Source organism: Rhinopithecus bieti, unplaced genomic scaffold (assembly GCF_001698545.2).
Source record: "Rhinopithecus bieti isolate Rb0 unplaced genomic scaffold, ASM169854v2 scaffold_18921, whole genome shotgun sequence".
NCBI lineage: Eukaryota > Metazoa > Chordata > Mammalia > Primates > Cercopithecidae > Rhinopithecus > Rhinopithecus bieti.
In genome coordinates this window covers 1,013,673-1,034,355 of record NW_016810178.1, presented here as the reverse complement: position 1 = coordinate 1,034,355, position 20,683 = coordinate 1,013,673, and positions in this window count along the sequence as shown.

The window sequence follows — 20,683 nt, the reverse complement described above, 5'->3', positions numbered from 1 at the left end:
TAAGAATTAGACAATTTTATTCTCTATGTAATTTTCCTTTTGAAAAGTATAATTCTAGTATATTTAATTTTAGAGATTCAGTTGAATCTTAGAAAATAAATTCAAAAAAGTGATAAAGTATTTATGGGAAAATGAGTTTCTAAGGAGTTCTGTAAAATTAAATATATATGGCATTTATAAAATAATTTTGTTTTGTATTTCTTCTCTTTTCACCAAAGTAATTTATAAAATAATTTTGTTTTGTATTTTTTCTCTTTTCACCAAAGTAAAACAATAAATACCGAGCACAAATTTTGTACAAAGCACACACATGTTTTAAAAAACCGTATTCATCAATTTTCAAAGTATTTAAATACACTTTGTTTAAATATGTCATTTCTTTCTTTTATAGCTAAATAATACTTTTTTGGGTCTTATAATTTGAAATAAGATAATCCCTGGAATTCAGGGTTACATTTTGTATATAAGATACATTATAAAGCAGCTGTACTTTAGGTAATTTACTATCCAGAATCATTTTATAATCAATAATACATCACAGAATTATGGGAACATTCAGTGAGCATGTTTTCTTGGAATTTAAGTTTGAACACAGTATGAGAATGAAATTGGGAGCAATTTTTTAAAGATAACAGTGAACCTCAACTTGGTGTCTTTATCAAAATCTGATTAAGTACACCTTGATGAGACTATAAAGAAAATCATTTTAGGATCTATGTTTTGGCCAGGCACTACGTATTTGTAACAAATTGAATATTTACATTTTTAAATTTGTATTTTAGCATAAATTCAAGAGGTTAACAGCTAAGTGGATGGTTTTCATAAACAAAAATAGATTTCTAGTAGTCACAATACATTCAATTGAAAAAAGGTGTGATAATTTTCTTATCAATTCAGTATTAATATATGGTACATATAGGTAGGTGCTACCCAAAGGGCATTAGACTTATATGACATGAATATTCGGATTTTTGTAACTGTTTATGTTTTCTGCAGTAAGGTGTAGAATTACCTGAAGCCACAGTTACGCCATTCATAAATTAATGTTTGACTTCCGATAAAATGTCTTTTTACTGTAAAATGCGTTCTTACAATTTTATGAAATTTTTGGAAAAATATATATGTCTATGTGCATGGACTTGTGTGTGCATGTGCACTGAGAAGAGCTTACAGTCAGCAAATTGTTGGAAAAAGAAAGTATGCTACAAGCAAGGCAACACTCTTCTTCAAATATGTGAATTTCAACACAACCAAATAAAACTCTAGCACTATTGCTTATTGCACTCAATGGAATAGACTCACATGGTTAACATCAATTATGAACTCAGGACCAGTTGATACAATGTATACCATAGATCACTATACTAACCCTCCATTGTAAGTTTTATTTTAGAAATCGTAGACCCAATGCAGGCCTTGAGAGGATCTTAGCAATGCAAAAAGTGGCACATAGAAGATTTCATTTATGCCCACCCTTATTCCTTTTTTCCACATTAGTGTACTTGCAACTTTGGTAAACTGTTCCCAGTATGTTGACACTTTCAACCAGTGCACTCAGTTTCTCTCTTCTCTGATTGAGAGTGTTCTCCAGGCCCAACTGAGTTGACTAACTTCACACAGGCATAACCTGTCCTCCGGAGGCAATGCTAAACTAATGAGCAATGGGAATCAATACATAAATGTCTTGCTTTTCCTACTTTCCTCAGTGGGAAAATTTTGAGGAATATTTTCTATGGTTTTTAAGAGCCCCACTCCTCTACTACGTTGAATTGAGTTCTACTTGCCTAAAAGGGTAACGTAGTCACAAATGCACACTGTATTGGCTTTTCTCCTTCTACTGCCCACTAGTTTTCTATTACTACAGAAAAAAATTTCCAAAAGTTTAGAGTCTTAAAACAACATACATTTGTTATATGTTACCATGTCACAGTTTTTTTGGATAAAAATTGGGGCACAGTTTAACTGGGTTTTCTGCTCAGTGTCTCAGATGCCTGTAATCAAGATGTCAGCTAGAATGTGTTCTCCCTGGAGCTCAAGGTTCTATTTCACACTTATGTGGTTGTTGGCAGAATTCATTTCATCGTGGTTATAAGACTGACATTTTATCATGGTTTTCATGCTGGCTACCAGCCAGGGATGATCATGGCTCCTAGAAGCTTCCTGAAGCTCCTTGCCACATGTCCCTCTCCATGGGCACTCTGTCAACATGGCAGATTACTTCTTCAAAACCAACAAAGGAGAAACTCTTTTGCTTGAGTCTACTAGCATGATGAAGCCTTTAAATATATAACATAATCCCCAGACGGATATCTCATCACCATTACCATGTAACATAATGATGGTGTAACATCTCACTGCCTTTGCCATATTCTGTTGGTCAGAAGCAAGTTGAAAGTACCGTTCACACATACGAGGAAGATGATCACATAAAATGTAACTCTAAAGTACAGATATCAGCGATCAAGGGGCCATCAAATATCTCTCCTTATTTTTCTTTGTCTCATTTTCCACACATCTTTTTTTTTTCTTTTCATGTCTTCTGGGAATATCTCCCAAATAATCTAACTATATATAAATCTTTTTGTCAAAGTCTACTTTTCAGAGAATTCAAATTAAGACAATATATTTAATTTACTTTATAGTAACTTCACGCTATTCTCATTTGCAACTTTTTTCCAAGCAAATTTCTAAATATGTGCTAATTTATTTGTTTAATCATTTCATTAATTTGACAAATGTTTGTTTTAGGCCTATTTTATTCTAGACCTGTTTTAAGCTCTGAGGCTTCATCAGTGAATAAGAAAAAGTTACTGCCGCTAGATTTAATATCTTTACTCTTTAAACACTTCAATCTATTACAGTCTGCTTTTTGACCCAATCAGCCCTATAGAATACTCAATAAATTTTCTAGTTCCATTACATTTGACAAATAAAATGGTCACATAAAACTCATCATCCTATAAGATATAATGATATTTGAAATTATTGCTGAGTTTTGTTTTCTTCAATTATTTTAGTGTCTGCTTTTCTCCTGATGCTTTTCTACTATATAGATAAAATGTTCCATGTTTTTAATCTGTTTTTTAAATTATATCAACATATTTTGATAGTAAAAGCTATGCATATTCTTGTACAAATAAATTAGAAATAAATTTAAGCACTCAAAAGAAAGTTGACAGTCCCACCACCTATACAGAACTTGAAACCAAGCTGTCCATATTGTTTTCATTTTTTCCTTTCAAAACTATGTTGAAAATATTTTGCTGTCAGTAAAACTTGTTATGCATTTCCTGTATTACTGAATAATATTCCCTTATGAATATACTGTAAGTACTCTCTTAACATTGTCGCTTATGTTTTCTAAAGTTTATTATATGGTTATAATGAATGGTGCCATTGTATATAAAGATTTATAAGCTTCTAATTTCTACTCTGATATTTATTTAAATTATTGGTGAAATCAAATTGCTTTTCACATCTGTGGTATTCATTTGTTTTCTTCTTTATGAGGTATTTTATATATAAATTTCATTTCTAAATGTCAGTCTTTTCGTTATTTCCCTTATTGATTATAAATTCTATTAATTATTATTGCAGACATTTTAACCAGATCCACACTTTAAGTTGTGGTTTTGATATAGGAAGCTTTTTGACTCCTTTATGCATAAAAATAAATTATATTTTATTTTATAAATAATTATTTTGTTCGTATTATTAAGAAGGCCCCTAAAATAGTCACCTATGCTAGCAGTCCCCATTACATTTATTGTGCACTTTATTTCTATTATTATTACATTGTAATATATAATGAAATAACTATACAACTCACCATAATGTAGAATCATGGAGAAATAACATTTTGCTGAGACATCAGCAATAAATATGAATTTACAAAGTCAGCAATGAAATGAAGACTATTCGTGGTAGAATGAATAACATAAGGGCAATAAGGCAAAAAAAAAAAAAAATTTTTTTTGTAAAAAAAAAAAAAAAAAGGACAAAAAGGGAAAAAAAAAAAAAAAAAAAAAAAAAGAAACCCAAAGCAAAACAAGAAAAACACCAAAAATACACTGTTTTGCAAACTATCAGCAGTTTCTAAATGTTGAAGTATAACTAAGGGTCTAAATTGTGAAGGTTCTGCAACATCATGCAGACATTTTGTTTTTTTGCCTGATGGCCTTTATGTTATTCATTCTACCAGAAAAAGTCTTCATTTCATTACCTACTTAGTAAATTCATATTTATTGTTTATGTCTCAGCAAAATGTCTCCATGAACAATTTCCTGACTCCTCTAGGCAAACTCAGTCATATTTTCTCTTATGCTTCCATGGCAGTTTTTAGAAACATCCATTAAACAATTCTTTTATGTATTTGATATTTTAAAATTTTCTTAGGAAGGCAAACTTTATGAGAAGAATCTGTAACTTCTACCATAGCACCTGGTCATAGGAGGCACTCTGCATATACTTTTTTTTTTTGAGATGAAGTCTTGCTCTCTCACCCAGGCCAGAGTGCAGTGGCGTGATCTCGGCTCACTGCAACCCCTGCCTCCTGGGTTCAAGCAATTCTCCTGCCTCAGCCTCCTGAGAAGCTGAGATTACAGGCATACGCCACCACACCCAGCTAATTTTTGTATTTTTAGTAGAGACGGGGTTTCACCATGTTGGTCAAGCTGGTCTCAATCTCTTGACCTTGTGATCCACCTGTCTTGGCCTCCCAGAGTGCTGGGATTACAGGTGCAAATCACCATGCCCAGCCTGCATATACTTTTAAAAATAGACTGTACATACTTAAAGAAACCAAGTTACAATTTTGTAAGTAATGGGTATAATGAAAAGAGCAAGGATTCTGTTCTAATTAGGAGTCCTCTAAGCTTTACTGACACCAGAGGTCAAAATAATTCTGCTTAGTTACAAACCATGGTAACTGCAATTTTTTCCAAGATCTAACCATACTGGGTTGTTTAATGACTGTTTAATACATTTTCAACTAATTTGTTCCATCATTAGCTATTAAAATTGAAAGACTTTCTAAAATGAAAATATATGCCCAAAGAGAAACATGTAAATAAATATTTATGGCAGCAATATTAACAATAGCCAAAAGTTGAAAACAGTCCAAATGATTATCAACAAATAAATGGATAAACAAACTGTGGTACATACACACAGCAGAATACTATATAGTAATAAAAAGGAATTAAATGTTGCCACTTACCAGAATAAACCTGAAAACATTATGCTAAGTGAAAAGAAACCAGACACAAATATCATATATTGTGATTCCTTTTATATAGGATATCTAGATTAGGAAGATCCTTACAGACAGAAACAAGATTCCTGGTTACCACTTCACACAGAGAAGGGAAGAATGAGGAGTAGTTAAAACATATGAGGTTCTCTTAAAGGATGATGAAAAAGTTTTCAAATTAGAGAGAGATGATAGCTCAATGTTATGAATACATTAAAATCCATTTTAAAGCACACTTTAGAATAATTAATTTTATGTTATCTAAATTTAATCTCAATTAAAATAAAATAGAATGCCTGAGGTCAGGTATAGCCTCCTGCATTTTCTCTCTGTGTGACCTCAGACAAATTACAAATTATTCTTTATTTTTATAAAGACTAAATAAATTTTTTGAAATTGCTTTAATACTTAAGAGCATATACGTGGGCCTGTATACAATGAATAGAAAATTGTTAACCATCACTAAAAAGCATTTTAATGAATAACAATTATAAAAGAGAAGATCTTTTATTATTATTATTATTATTTGAGATGGAGTTTTGCTCTTGTTGCCCAGGCTGGAGTGCAATGACCCAATCTTGGCTCACCACAACCTCTGCCTCCCAGATTCAAGCTATTCTGCTGCCTCAGCCTCTCAAGTAGCTGGGATTACAGGCATGCACTACCACACCTGGCTAATTTTTGTATTTTTAGTAGAGACAGGGTTTCTCCATGTTGGTCAGGCTGGTCTCGAGCTCCCGACCTCAGGTGATCTGCCCACCTTGGGATCCCAAAGTGCTGGGATTATAGGCATGAGCCACCAAGCCCTGCCTAGAGCAGATCATTTTTAATTAAAAAAAAGAAATCATTAAAAGTCATGGTGGTTGTGGTGACAATTGATGGCAAAGATCATATTCTAAGAACATAATATGGTATAGAAAAGTTATTTGATTTTAAACCAATTAAAATAGACATTGAATAAATCAGTCTTGGAAGGAACTAAAAAGTTAAAACTGGCAAATAGGGAGTGGGTTGTTGCTATTGATGAAAACAAAACATTCAAAAGACAGCAAAAACAAAATGCTTTCTTGGTTTGTTTCAGAAAACTGAAATTTAAAATTCAGTTGGTAATTCACCTAGAGCACCTAATCAGCCAGTTGGAAATGCAGTATGGCTTTAGAAGAAAGGACGACAAAGACCAAGTCATGCAGAATATTTTCATGAAAATTAAAGTTAACACTACAGAAAGGAGGGAAGAGTTTAGGGAACAGACTCTTTGGGAATCTGTTTTCTTAAGATGAAAATCTGTAGATGATCTGGCTGGGGGTAAAAAGGATTATAGAAAAAAACAAATGCAACATGATGGAAAGCAATAGCTAAAAGCATTCAGGATGAACATTCAGAAAATTGATAATATAACATTTAAAAATAATCATACAATGTCTTTTTAAGCATTTTGTTGGTAGTTATACTTTATGTGCAAAATGCTGAACATATTTAAAGAGTAAAATTTCCAAAATGTGACAGATGCATACACCTAGGAAGAGAATACACAATCAATACATAGAATATTTCCTTCAGCCAGAAATTTCCTGTTATTCCTTTTTAATCCATCATTCCCTTCACACTGCCAGGCAACCAATGATAGTCTACTTTCTGTTACTACCAATATATTAGCATTTTCCATCATTTTGTATTAATGAATTGGTACAGTGTGACTTTTTGTATATCTTTTTTTACTGCCTTTTGTGCCACTCAGATTTATCATGCTGCTATGTTCATCAGTAGCTTTTTTATTGATAAACAGTATTCATGTACATGGATATACCAAAATATCTTTGTCTCTTCATCAATTGATAGTTTTTTGTCCAGTTTTGGAATATTTTAGAAAAGATCTTTAGGTATATGTATATTATCATTTCCCTTGGACAGAATATGGTGGAAACACTGTGTCATATGGCAGGTGTATATTTAAAACTATCCTCCATGATGTAAGTGATAATATAAAATGCTGAGTAAAATGGCATTGCTTCCCAGATACTGGAATATTATAATGTATGGACTCTGAGTTCTGTTACATTTCTCAGAAAAAATAAAGTTAATATTTTCATTTTGAACAAGTAGTTAACCTGGTTATACTATAAGCTCTCTCATCTTCAGTAGATACAGGCTTAAATATTAGTGTAATTTCTTAAGTCTTTATTGTTCTACTGTGAGTCTGTCCTATGTATTCATAATTCATCAGTCTGCCAGAGATTTAAGTAAGGCCCATACACAAAATTAAGAAATCCCCTTGTCTCCTCTCTCCTCTCTGGGATTTCTCTTTACTCTCTGTAGTTCCACCTGCACAGACTCCTTTTCTTCGTTCCTCTAGTCAGAAATACGGCAGGTTTTAATCAGATTTATTCATCTACACTTTACTGACTTGAGGCCCTGGTCCACCATCAAGAAAAAGCCAAAAAACAATAGAAAGTTTCAAGTTTTAACTCCTCCAACAATATGCTTGCATTTGTTTACTATTCTGAATTTTCCACTAGTTCTTCTCCATATTTCATCTTGAGTATGCATTAGTTATCAGTAGAAGGGCTAGACTACAGAGGACCTACACTGATATGTTAGAAGAAGAAAATGTTGATTAATGAATTTAGTGATTAGGAATCCATTAAGATGTCAAAAAATTTTAGTAGATGGATAATGCAATAAGCAAGAACTTCTTAAAACCAATGGTCTAATTCATGAAATTCAAATCACATGAAACGAATGTCTTGGTATATTTATGGATGTTACAAACCCTAATTATCTTGATTGCTATTATATATTCAGTTCACTTGAAAAACCTTATGTCCAATAAATGAATTTGTGCGCATCCATTGCAAGTATATGTTGTGAAATACACTGTAACAATTTTGCATAATAATTCATTTACTATAAATTTTATTTTCAGTAACTGTAATAGTAAACATATTTGTGAACCCATATATGTTAAGAGAAGCCAAAACTTCTCTTGGTATTATTCAGACAACTAAGTTATCTCTGAGTCATATATATTTTTGGTCTGTTTTTTACTTTATTCACTAACAACTCTAGTAATTATGGATAGATTCCAGCAACATAATTCAAGTGTCCTAGAGATATATTGAGATTTCTTGGACTATTCTCCCTTGAGAGTGAAAAATTATGAGAATCTTCATGCCTCTTTCAAAATTGGCAGTCCATAAAATTGCTAAGATTGTTTTTTGCTCTTGTTTCAACAAATGCTTACAGAACTATGAATCAGACTTTACAAGAGATACTAGGAATAAAATGAGTTCCTGTAGTTTCAGAGAAGCTAATATGCAAAGTATGCATGCAAAGTAAAGAATTTCTAGGTGTTATTATTTTCATTGCTTTTATATATGGAATATTAATTACATATTCACAAAAGTAGTCCCCTCCTTTTTAAAAATTTTCTCTAAATTGATTTATAAGATAATCAATGTGCAGGATAATCTTACACCTCTACTTTTCATAGCTGAGCTATGCTTTTTTTTAATCTTTTTCTTTTTCTTTTTTTTTTTGACAGGGCCTTGCTTTGCCCAGTCTGGAGTGCAGTGGCATGATCTCTGCTCACTATAGCCTCTGCCACCCCCTAGGCTCCAGCAGCACTCCCACTTCAGCCTCCCGAGTAGCTGGGATCACAGGCATGCACCACCATGCTTGGCTTTTTTTTTTTTTTTTTTTTTTGTATTTTTAGTACAGACAGGCTCTCTCCATATTGCCCAGGTTGGTGTTGAACTTCTGGGTTCTAGCAATCTGCCCACTTTGGCCTTCCAAAATGCTGGGATTATAGGTGTGAGTCACCACACCCAGCCTGAGCTATGCTTTTTAAATACATTCATTTTACTTGTGTTCTTGAACCATTTACAAAACATTATTGTAAAGTATTAACATTATCCTTAATTTATTCTGTGAAATCTTAGGATTTAAGAAAAAGAAATATAAAAATTCAAGATTTAACCTGAGTATCAGATATCAAAGTGGCATCAGATTTTGAGCAGCTGATGTCAAGTATATGAGATAAGTTCAACAAAACAATGTTCAACAGCCTCAAATAGAGTTTCTGTGTCAAATTCTGCCCAGTGAGTATTCACATATGCTAGGAGAGTTATCAGTAGTCTGGATTCAACATTATGCTTTTTAAATAATGGACATCCAATGTTTCTTGAGGATCATTATTGCTTATTAATGGCTCATGTCCTATTTTCTGTTCCAAGAGTGCTATTTTCTTACTTCCTCAAAGTGAAGAGGGGTCGTCCTTCTTGTAAAAGATGGTTGTTAGCAAGAGGAAAGAAATCTTGAGATCCATTGTGCTCATAGTGACTATAGTTCATAGTAATGTATTGTATATTTTAAAATTGCCAAGAGAATAAAATTTAAGTGTTCTCAGCACAAAAACCAATAAGGGTGCAAGGTCATGAAAATGTTAATTATCCTGATGTATCATTCCACAATGTATACATGCATCAAACCATCACATTGTACCCTATAAATAAACCATCACATTGTACCCTATAAATATATACAATTGTCAACAAAAATAAAAGTTATACAATTTTAAAAAATACAAAAAACACAAACAAAATTTAAGCTAGAATTTTTCCTTTTTTGGAATTATGAAAAATTAGTACAATGAAAAGGATGCCACTATTTCATATTAAATATATGCTGTATGCTGTATGACACACTGACTCCAAGAACTCAAGGAATGGGAAATGATTAGATCTCCTTTTCGTGAGAAAGAAATCTCAAAAAAAATGGATCAAACAAAAAACTAGCAATTTGTGTAGATAATAGAAAACTGAGAATTCTTTGCTAAGTCTCTAATTCCTGTAGGTTTCTTATAGTGTTCAGCAATTATCAAAGCATATTGTTTTGGTCAGGCGCGGTGGCTCACACCTGTAATCCGAGCACTTTGGGGGCTGAGGTGGGTGGATCACCTGAGGTAAGGAGTTCAAGACTTGCCGGGCTAACGTGGTGAAACCCCCTCTCTACTATAAATACAATAATTATCTGAGTACAGTGGCGCACAACTGCAGTCCCAGCTAGTCAGGAGGCTGTGGTAGGAGTATCACTTGAACCTGGGAGGCTGAGGTTGCAGTGAGCTGAGATCTCACCACTGCACTGCAGACTGGGTGACAGAGCGAAACTCCTTCTCAAACAAACAAAGCATATTGTTCTGTATTTGTCAATATCAGTGCCACTGTGGTAGAGAAGGATACATTTAAATTCTAGAATAGTTATTTATTTTTAAATTTCAGTAATGTTGTCTTAAGTAGGGAAGAGGTTGTTTTTTTTTCTCTCAGCTATCTTCTACTTCTCCTGAGGTTGATATACATTAATAGCATGGATTAGTGTAGGACTGGGACTTGGTCTATGCCCTAGTGCTGGCATGATAGAAACACTGTTCAGAACATCATTCATGGGTTGTCACTTTTATTTTCTTAAAAAGAAACTTTATTGTAAGTAATTTGCATAAGTATACTTTATCTACTTAAAGTATACAAATGACATTTGATATTGAATAAATCTGTGAAACTAACAGCATATTCAAGTTAAAGATGTATTTATACCCCCCAGAAAATTCTTCCTATCTCTATGTAGTTTATTCCTCTTGTGGTCCACTGAGCTCTTCTCTGTCAATGCATCAGTCTAGGTTCTTCAGAGAAATAGAGCAAATGGGAGACTACACATACACACACACACACACACACACACACACACACACACCCCACGTAAGCTGTAAGCTGTAAGATTTCTTTACATAAATTGAACAGGAGTAATTTGTTGTATGTATAATTTACAAATATGGGGAAGTGTGTGTCTATATATGCACACACACATGTAAACGTGGTGTGTGTGGAGGGGGTGTAAAGTCTTTCCTGTGCTGTATTTCTACACAAAAATATATACATATATTATTTGTTATAAGGAATTCACTCACACAATTGTAAAAGATATATATGTGTGTGTATGTATACAAATATATATATATATATTTTTTTTTTCCCCCAAAGTAACTGTTTGTTACATAGGCAAATGTGTGGCATGGTGGGTTGCTACACCTATCAACCCATCACCTAGGTATTAAGCCCAGCATGCATTAGTGATTTATCCAGCTGCTCTCCCTCCCATTGCCTCTCTGACAGGCCCTGGTGTGTGTTGTTCCCCTCCCTCTGTCCATGTGTTCTTATTGTTCAGCTCCCAATTATGAGTGAGAACATGTTGGTGTTTCGTTTTCTGTTCCTGTGTTAGTTTGCTGAAAATGATGGCTTCCAACTTCATCCATGTCCCTGCAAAGGACATTATCTCACTCCTTTTTTTGGCTGCGTAATATTCCATAGTGCATATGTACTACATTTTCTTTATCCAGTCTATTGCCGATGGACATTTGGGTTGATTCCATGTCTTTGCTATTGTTAATAGTGCTGGAATAAACATATGCATGCATGTATCTTTATAATAGAATGGTTTATATTTCCTTGAGTATATACACCATAATGAAATTACTGGGTCAAATGATATTTCTGATTCTGAATATTTGAGGAATCCCTACACTGTCTTCCACAATGAGTTTAACTACCTTACATTCCCTCCAACAGTGTAAAAGTGTTCCTTTTTCTCCACAGCTCCGCCAGCATCTATTCTTTCCTGACATTTTAATAATCACCATTCTGACTGGCATCAGTTGATATCTCATTGTGGTTTTGATTTGCATTTCTCTACTTATCAGTGATGTTGAGCTTTTTTTCACATGTTTGTTGGCTACATATATTTCTTCTTTTGAGAAGTGTCTGTTCATGTCCTTTGCCCATTTTTTGTTTTTCTCTTGTAAATGTGTTTAAGTTCCTTGTAAATTCTGGATATTAGACCTTTGTCAAATGGGTAAATTGCAAATTTTTTCTCCCATTCTGTAGGTTACCACTTCACTTTCATGATAGTTTCTTTTGCTGTGCAGAAGCTCTTTAGTTTAATTAGATACTATTTGTCAATGTTGGCATTTGCTGCCATTGTTTTTGGTGATTTCATCATACAATCTTTACCAATGCCTATGTCTTGAGTGGTGTTCCCAAGATTTTCTTTTAGGGTTTTTATAGTTTTGGGTTTTACATTTAAGTCTTTAATCCATCTTGAGTTAATTTTTATATAAGGTGTAAGGAAGGGGTACAGTTTCAGTTTTCTGCATATGACTAGCCAGTTTTCCCAGCACCACTTATTAAATAGGGAATCCTTTCCCCATTACTTGTTTTTGTTAGATTTGTTGAAGATCACATGGCTGTAGACATGTGGTCTTATTTATGATTTCTCTCTTCTGTTCCATTGGTCTACGTGTCTGTTTTGGTACCAGTACCATGCTGTTTTAGTTACTGTAGAATTGTAGTATATTTTGAAGTCAGGTGGTGTGATGCTTCCAGCTTTGTTCTTTTTGCTCATGATTGTCTTGGCTATATGGGCTCTTTTATGGTTCTCTAAGAATTTTAAAGTAGTTTTTTCTGGTTCTGTGAAGAAAGTCAATGGTAGTTTGATGGGAATAGCATTGAATCTATAAATTACTTTGGGCAGTATGGCCAATTTAAAAATACTGATTCTTCCTATCCACAAGAGTGGAATGTTTTCCCATTTGTTTGTGTCCTCTCTTATGTCTTTGAGCAGTGGGTTGTATGAGGAGAATAATTTTTGATAATGTTAAATACCAATTAATCAAGCTTTTCTTTTATAACTCATGGTTTTGACTTGCTCTCTAGCATCTTTTCCTAATAAAGTTCTTAAGTAATTTTCCCAGGATTTCTCACAATTTTATAGATTTCCTTTTTAGATTTAGGCTATAAACTATTGAAAGCTAATTTTTGAGCATAATTTGATGTATTGGTGAGTTCCCCTTCCCACACAATATGGGTATTCAGTTGTTTCAGGACCATTTGTTGAAAAGTGTTTCCTTTCCTTAGTTGACTTTATTTTGCATCTTTGTCAAAAATCATTTAGCTTGAAGTGTGAAGATTTAATTCCTGGACTCTCTATTGTTGAGCAATTTATATATCTACATTTTGGTCAATAGTACAGTGTTTTGATTATACGTCTTCAGAATAAATCTTTAACCAGGCTTGTGAAAGCCTTCCAACATTGCTCTTCTTTTGGGAAATTGTTTTCTTCGTTCTTTGTTCTATTTTTTTTTTTTTTTAATTTAACACTTTAAAGTTAGTTTGTCAGTTTCTGGGTTTTGTGGGTGTCTACATACAAGTCTGTGCAAACAAATATGGATCCTCAAATTCATAAGAGTAGTATACTTATACATATATGTAGGTATAAATGCATACCTACACAAAAAGTGTGACACAATTTTCTTAAATGTATGTATTAATACACTTATATTAAAATTATTTATTAATAATGTTGATATTGTTATAAATTAACTTAAAAATTATTTTCTAAATGATTACTGGTTGCATGAATTCACATAAATTTTTTATGCTGACATGTGTCCTACAACTTTAGTTGACTGCATTCCTTGGGATTTTCTGTGTAAACAATCATCTCATCTGCAAATAGGGAACCTTTTTATTCCTTTTCAATTATTATGTGTTTCTTTTTTCTTTCTTTCTTTTCATCCATATTTTACCTTATTGTAATTACTAGGCCTTTCAGTACAATATTGAATAGAGGTATTGAAACTAGGCATCCTTCCTGCATCTTTGTTGAACTTAGGTGGATCACATTAAATACTTCAATATTAAGTAGTTGTAGGCAGGTAGTCTCTCTTTTCTTTGGATTATTTAGTTAGACTTCCATAATCCCCAGGAAAAAAAGTAATAATAATAAATGATCTAACTGTTTACTTTTATGGGAAAGGACTAAGGAATCTCTTTCCATCTCCTTCTGTCTGATCTCACTTAAGTGTCAGCACTCAGGCTTACCTCACCTCTTCTGTTCCCCCAAATGTCTGGATTTTTCTTTCCCTTTATTGGATCTCATAAGTATGACTTTGGGTCCCAATCAAACCTCTAAACTCACGTTTGAGGATTAGGAGATAGAGAGTATCGTCCTGATATCTCACTTTTTCCCTTTATATTCAGGCTTACTTTATGTGGGAAGATACATTTTACTATATGGCACAATACAGCATAACAGAATTTGACATTAGTGTTTGGGATTAAATTCTGAATTTACAATAAAGTCATATATGATTTTTCTCTTCCTGCTTTCTGAAAATATGTATCTCTGGAACCTTGTTTGCAATGATGATGGGGAGAAATTTATAAAACTGACAATTCTTGTGTCAGCAGAGAAAAATACTATATCGATATCAAATCTTAAGATAAACTGCATGTTTTGTGTATATTTTATCATGTGGTTTAAAAAGCAATGTTGATGGTTTTTTAAACAAATGCAGAGGAAGCTAGAGAATGGTTATTTCATATGGGAATTACATGTCAATGAGAAAAACATTTCAACAAGAAAAAATGAGAATCTGGGGTGAGGAGGAGTGTATAGTTTGAAAGTTACTAGACTAAGGCTATTCAGAGAAACAATTAATGGAGAAAATTCATTATTTTACAAAAAAGCTTTGCTTAATTGCTTTGGTTCCAGCTATAACCAAGAACAGCTGGACATCAACAGACATATTATGCTCTGCTATCTAATAGTAGCAGCTGATAAGACATCAGAGGAGTCTACTGTGATGATTATCTCACCATGACTGAACTGTAATGTGCACAGAAACTCAAAACAGCCACCCCAAGGAAACATTAAAACCACCCAGAAATCTATGCATATAAAGGAAGATTTGTACAAATCCTTAAATCTTCATAAAAGACATTAAATGCCATTTTTAGAGGACACTCGATAGAAAATAAAGCAAGAAGAGTTGACTCACAGGATCCACTATTCTGAATCCATAGTAAATATGAATTACATGCATAAGAAAGGAATACAAGTGAGAGTGAGTAAAGAGTTTGAAAATTATGTTAGTAATTTATTTTTCAGAAAAATAAACCATGTATGGTTGATTTTTTTCCTTCTTCCAGATTTATTTCTCCTTCCAGAAGTTTCACATTACTTGGACCACATATTTTATTATCATTTTATTTGTTTGTAATACAGATTCTACTTTCAAGAGTCAGTAATACACTAAAATTACTGTGATATAATATTTGCTCTTGGAGTTTGTGCTAACTGAAATAATACGTCAAGTATCATTTCACACAGTGATAACAAAGAACAATTAATTTGCTACCCACTACTTTTCATAACATCTGTACAACACGACCTCAGACTTTTAGCCATCTGATGTTCTTTCTCAAATATAGTACTCATTTATGATTTTCATGTGCTGACTTATTTCCAGGCTATACATATTCAACAGATGTTGGCAGTTATCTCTTCACATTATTGGGGTTTCCTTAAAATGTGTAATTACTCAACCCATTAGCAATTGTATCACTTTAATTCACTGTACATTGTCCCTCAAGTATCTTTTAGTAATTGACACGGTGGTTTGTCTACCAAGTATCCATTCTCCTCTTTTCCACTTATAATAGAAACAGATTTGTTTAGTGATCTCGCCTTCCCCGCTTTAGCTTTGTGCCTCAGGGGAAGTTCTAACCCAATTTCAATAATGTTCCATTGTCCAAGGATACTTATTTGTCATGACAGTAATTGGTTCAGAGATGGGCAGATAATCAAGTTCTGGCCAATAAGATGTGAGAGAGAGTCAAAGAAAGAGACATTATCTGTTCTTCCCCTAGGTAGTGTCAAGCATGGTATGATTTCTGAAAATGCTGTAGCCATCTTGATATGAATCCATAACTAAAGATAGCAAAATAGAGAGAAAGCATGAACCCAGGTTCTGGATAACATTGTTGATCTATTACATCAAACAATCATAGAGACTATGCTACCACTATAATTGTAGGTATATGATAACAAAAGTCCTTTTTCGGTTGGGTTTTATTTTATTTTTAGCTGCAAGTACCAAAATATTTAACCATCTGTCATCCACTCGTTCATTTATAAAATCAGGGAAATAACACTGAAGTCAGTTTTTCCTTCATAATAATAAACTGTCTGGGATCCCTGTATATTTCATTTCAAGAAGATAAACTATATATAAGGAAGGAATTTGCCATAAAGTTGAACAATGTATACAAAGCAAGCTAAAGTCTCGAGACCATCTTATTTAAAATATTTTTTTTTAACCTGACAGAAAGCTTTCATGGGCTCTGAATCTTCAGTCCTATATTCATCATATCAATCATAAAGTTTACAAAATTATGCTTTCTTCTAGGAGGTAAATACGCTTCATCTGTGAAATTAAAATTATAATTTTTATACCTATAGTATCTAACAAATTGCCCTATAAAGAGTAAGTTGAACACACAAACTATAATCTATGTATATATCAGTGCATACCTATGTACAGTTCACATATACACATCTTGTACCCACATGGACACACACATATACATAAACACTAGCCTCAGATAAATGTATAGAATTGTAATTGCTATTCCAGCAGTCCTCTTAGTATACCTGTAGCCATAAAGTAAATTTATCTCCTAAACTAAAAAAAGAAAAGAAATTGTTAGTGCCATCAATTTTTTAAATTATGAATTTTCTCTAGAGTTATAAATTTATGGTAGGCATTTCCATCATATGTCGTAATGCATAATAGAATAAGAGTTGTTCATCAATCCCTTAGTAACCACTCAAATTCGCACTCACATGGTTTAAAACCAAAACTTTTTTCTTACTTGGAATAATACTGAGCTCAGTATATCCCCAGCAACCACTTGCTTTTCTTTTTTGCTTATTGAGTCAGACAGATTTATTACTCCTGAGGAATTCAGTCTCTCAAACTTCCTTCTTTAGTTTTTCCAAACTATTATTTTGAGGAAAGTTTTGTTTTCTGTCTTAACAAATTTACCTCTATGAATAGCTTATGTAAATGAAAATAACATATGCAGGACAATATTTTATTTTTATATTATGGATCTGAGCTTACAGTATATTCTAGACTACTTAAGGACTGAAATCCTCAGTTCAAAAGATAGATGCTATCTGCAGAAATATATAATTTACCCTTAAAAACAATGTACCTGAAAGAAGTCTGTCCTCTACGTAGTAGTGATAAAGGCAAATCTGAGTCTAAAACTTTAGCTCTTGGTTTGTGATTATAGATTTTTAACAATATAATTTGAACCTAAGAGTATAACAAACATATCACTCTCTTGTACTATGTATTTAGAGAATATAGAGAGTAGAGCTCTCTCTATACTTTTAATTTCAGATTTTATTTCAGACACACGAGGTACATACATAGGATTGTTACATGGGTTTATTGGACCCAGGTAATGAGCATAGTACCCTGTAGATAACTTTGAAACCCACACTTCATTTCTCCCTCCCTCTCTAGTAGTGTTCAATGTTGGTTATTCCCATGTTTATGTCCATGCATGCTCAATGTTTAGCTCCCACTTATAAGGAAGAAACGTGGTACTTAGTTTTCTTTTCCTTCATTAGTTCACTTAGAATTACGTCCTCCAGCTTCATCCACATTGCAGCAAAGAACATGATTCTATTATTTTTTATGGCTGCATGGTATTCCATGGTATATATGTACCACATTTTCTTTATCTAGTCAATGGGAATGTAGGTTGATTCTATGTCTTTGCTATTGTAAATAACATGGCAATGTACATACAAGCATGTGTGTTTTTGATATAATGATCTATATTCCTTTGGGTATATATCCAATAATGGGTTTGCTTGGTCGAATGTTAACTCTGTGTTAAGCTCTTTGAGAAACTTCAAATTGCTTTCCACAGTGGCTGAATTAATTTACATTCTCACCAACAGTATATAAGTGTTCCCTTTTCTTCACAGCCTAGCCAGTATCTGCTATTTTTGACTTGTTCCTAATAGCTATTCTGACTGGTGTGAGATGGTATCTCATTTTGGTTTTGACTTGCATTTTTCTGATGATTAGTGATGATTAGCACTTTTTAATGTATTTTGGCTGCTTATATGGCTTCTCCTGAGACATTTTGTTCATGTCTTTTGCTCACTTTTTAATGAAGTTGTATGTTGTTTGCTTGTTGATTTGTTTAAATTCATTATAGATTCTGGATATTAGACCTTTGTGGATGGATAGTTTGTGAATATTTTCTCCCATTTTGTAGGTTGTCTGTTTAGTTTGTTGATGATTTCTTTTGCTGTTCAGAAGCTCTATAGTTAGGTAAGTAGAGAGGAAAGCAGGTGGTGAGAAAAATTAAAAGGCTAAATCATTTTTAATTTTTTTCTTTTTTGAATTGTTAACTACTTACATATAATTTTCTTCACAGTGCTTTATGTGATCTTCTGAGCCAACAACAATTTACCCACCCTTTGAACTATCTTATACTTTATTAAAAATCATTTGTCATAATTATTACCTTTTTTTTTTTTTTTGAGAAAGGGTCTCACTCTGTGCCCAGGCTGGAGTGCAGTGGCACAATCTCTGCTCACTGCAACCTTTGCCTCCTGGGCACAAGGGATCTTCCTACTTCAGTTTTCTGAGTAGCTGGGACTAAAGGTGTGTGTCACCACAAAGGGACAAATTTTGTATTTTTTGTAGAGATGGAATTTTACTAGGTTGCCCAGGCTGGTCTCAAATTCCTGGTCTAGAGGAAATCTGCCCCCATCTGCATTCCAAAGTGCTGGGACTACAGGCATGAGCCACTGCACCTGGCTCAATTATCACTTTCTAATTTACATTTTAGTTATTTATATATATGACTAAAATGTATTTTATCATTTTATTTTGCTATGAAAAGTTTTACATTTTGTTTTTAACATTTTTAATATTATTTTGCAAAGTTAGACGAATAATTGAGCTTGATATTTACTGTGTTTTACTGCTAAATTTAGCCTATATTTATATAAGGTATATAAAACAAATAAATCTACTTTCTTAAAAAAAAGTTCATTAGAAAGATTACCAGTCATTGTTGAAACTATTTAAAATTAAGAACTGAACACACAGATATCTTCAGTTGCATACCTAAATTCATTTGCACCTGCTTTAGTACTTTTTTCCTGCTTGAGACTGGAGGAAAGAAAACATCCTGGTTTCAGAGTGTTATGTTTCTATGAAAGGGTTAATTAATTATTCCACTTTATTTAAACTAGAAAGTTCTATGATAGCTAATGCAGTTGAATAAAATTTTAAAAGTAACTGAATTAGTCTAATACTTGATTTTAATTGACATTAATAATTATCTCTCTATTTAGAATATGAATCAGTATGGATTCCATGATGAATACAAAAGTATATTTCCTAAAGAATCAGTTGTAAAAGAAAGAAATATTGCATAATGTTTCTTAGCAGTCAAACAAATTTAAAGAATTACAGAAGTCTTAGTGAATGCTTTTTAAAGCCAAGGAAGTTAGTTGTTTATATTTTATGAAGTGTTCTGGTGCACCATTATAACAACAAATGTTTTGTGGTTGATTTAGCTATTTGAAGAAAAAAGTCTCCTAGATAACAGTGATAAAATCACCTCCAAACTGAATAAAGATCAAATAAACCTCATATCAAAATTCCAATATTCTAGATAGCTTACTTTTACCCTGTAAGATCAAACCAAGATGTACAATGCTGGCTAAATGCAAACACTGAGAATTCTGAAGCAACACTTCCCCATGTACAGGTTTTTTTCAGAATGATCATCTTATAACAAGTCAGAGGTAGTAGAAGTTAACGGTCAAAGCAATTTTTAAAATACTCCATAAAATCAATGCAGCTGTCCATCAATGATGGACTGGATAAATAAATGTGGTACATATATGCACCACAGAATACTAGGCAGACATAAAAAGAATGAACTCATGTGCTTTGCAGTAACACGGATGCAGCTGGAAACCATTATGCTAAGTGAACTCATGTAGAAATAGAAAACCCGCCGGGCGCGGTGGCTCAGCCTGTAATCCCAAAACTTTGGGAGGCCGAGGCGGTGGATCACGAGGTCAGGAGATCGAGACCATCCTGGTGAACACTATGAAACCCCGCCTCTACTAAAAATACAAAAGAAATTAGTTGGGCGTGGCGGCGGGCGTCTGTAGTCCCAGCTACTCCAGGGAACCCGGGAGGCGGAGCTTCAGTGAACGAGATCGCGCCACTTCACTCTAGCTTGGGTGGCAGAGCGAGACTCCGTCTCAAAAAAAAAAAAAAGAAACAGAAAACCAAATACCACATATTCACTTATAAGTGGGAGCTAAACATTGAGAGTACATATGGTCATAAAAACGGGAACAATAGGCTGGGTGCTGTGGCTCATGCCTGTAATTCCAGCACTTTGGGAGGCTGAGGCAGCCAGATCACCTGAGATCAGGAGTTAAGAGAACAGCCTGGCCAACATAGTGAAACCCCGTCTCCACTAAAAT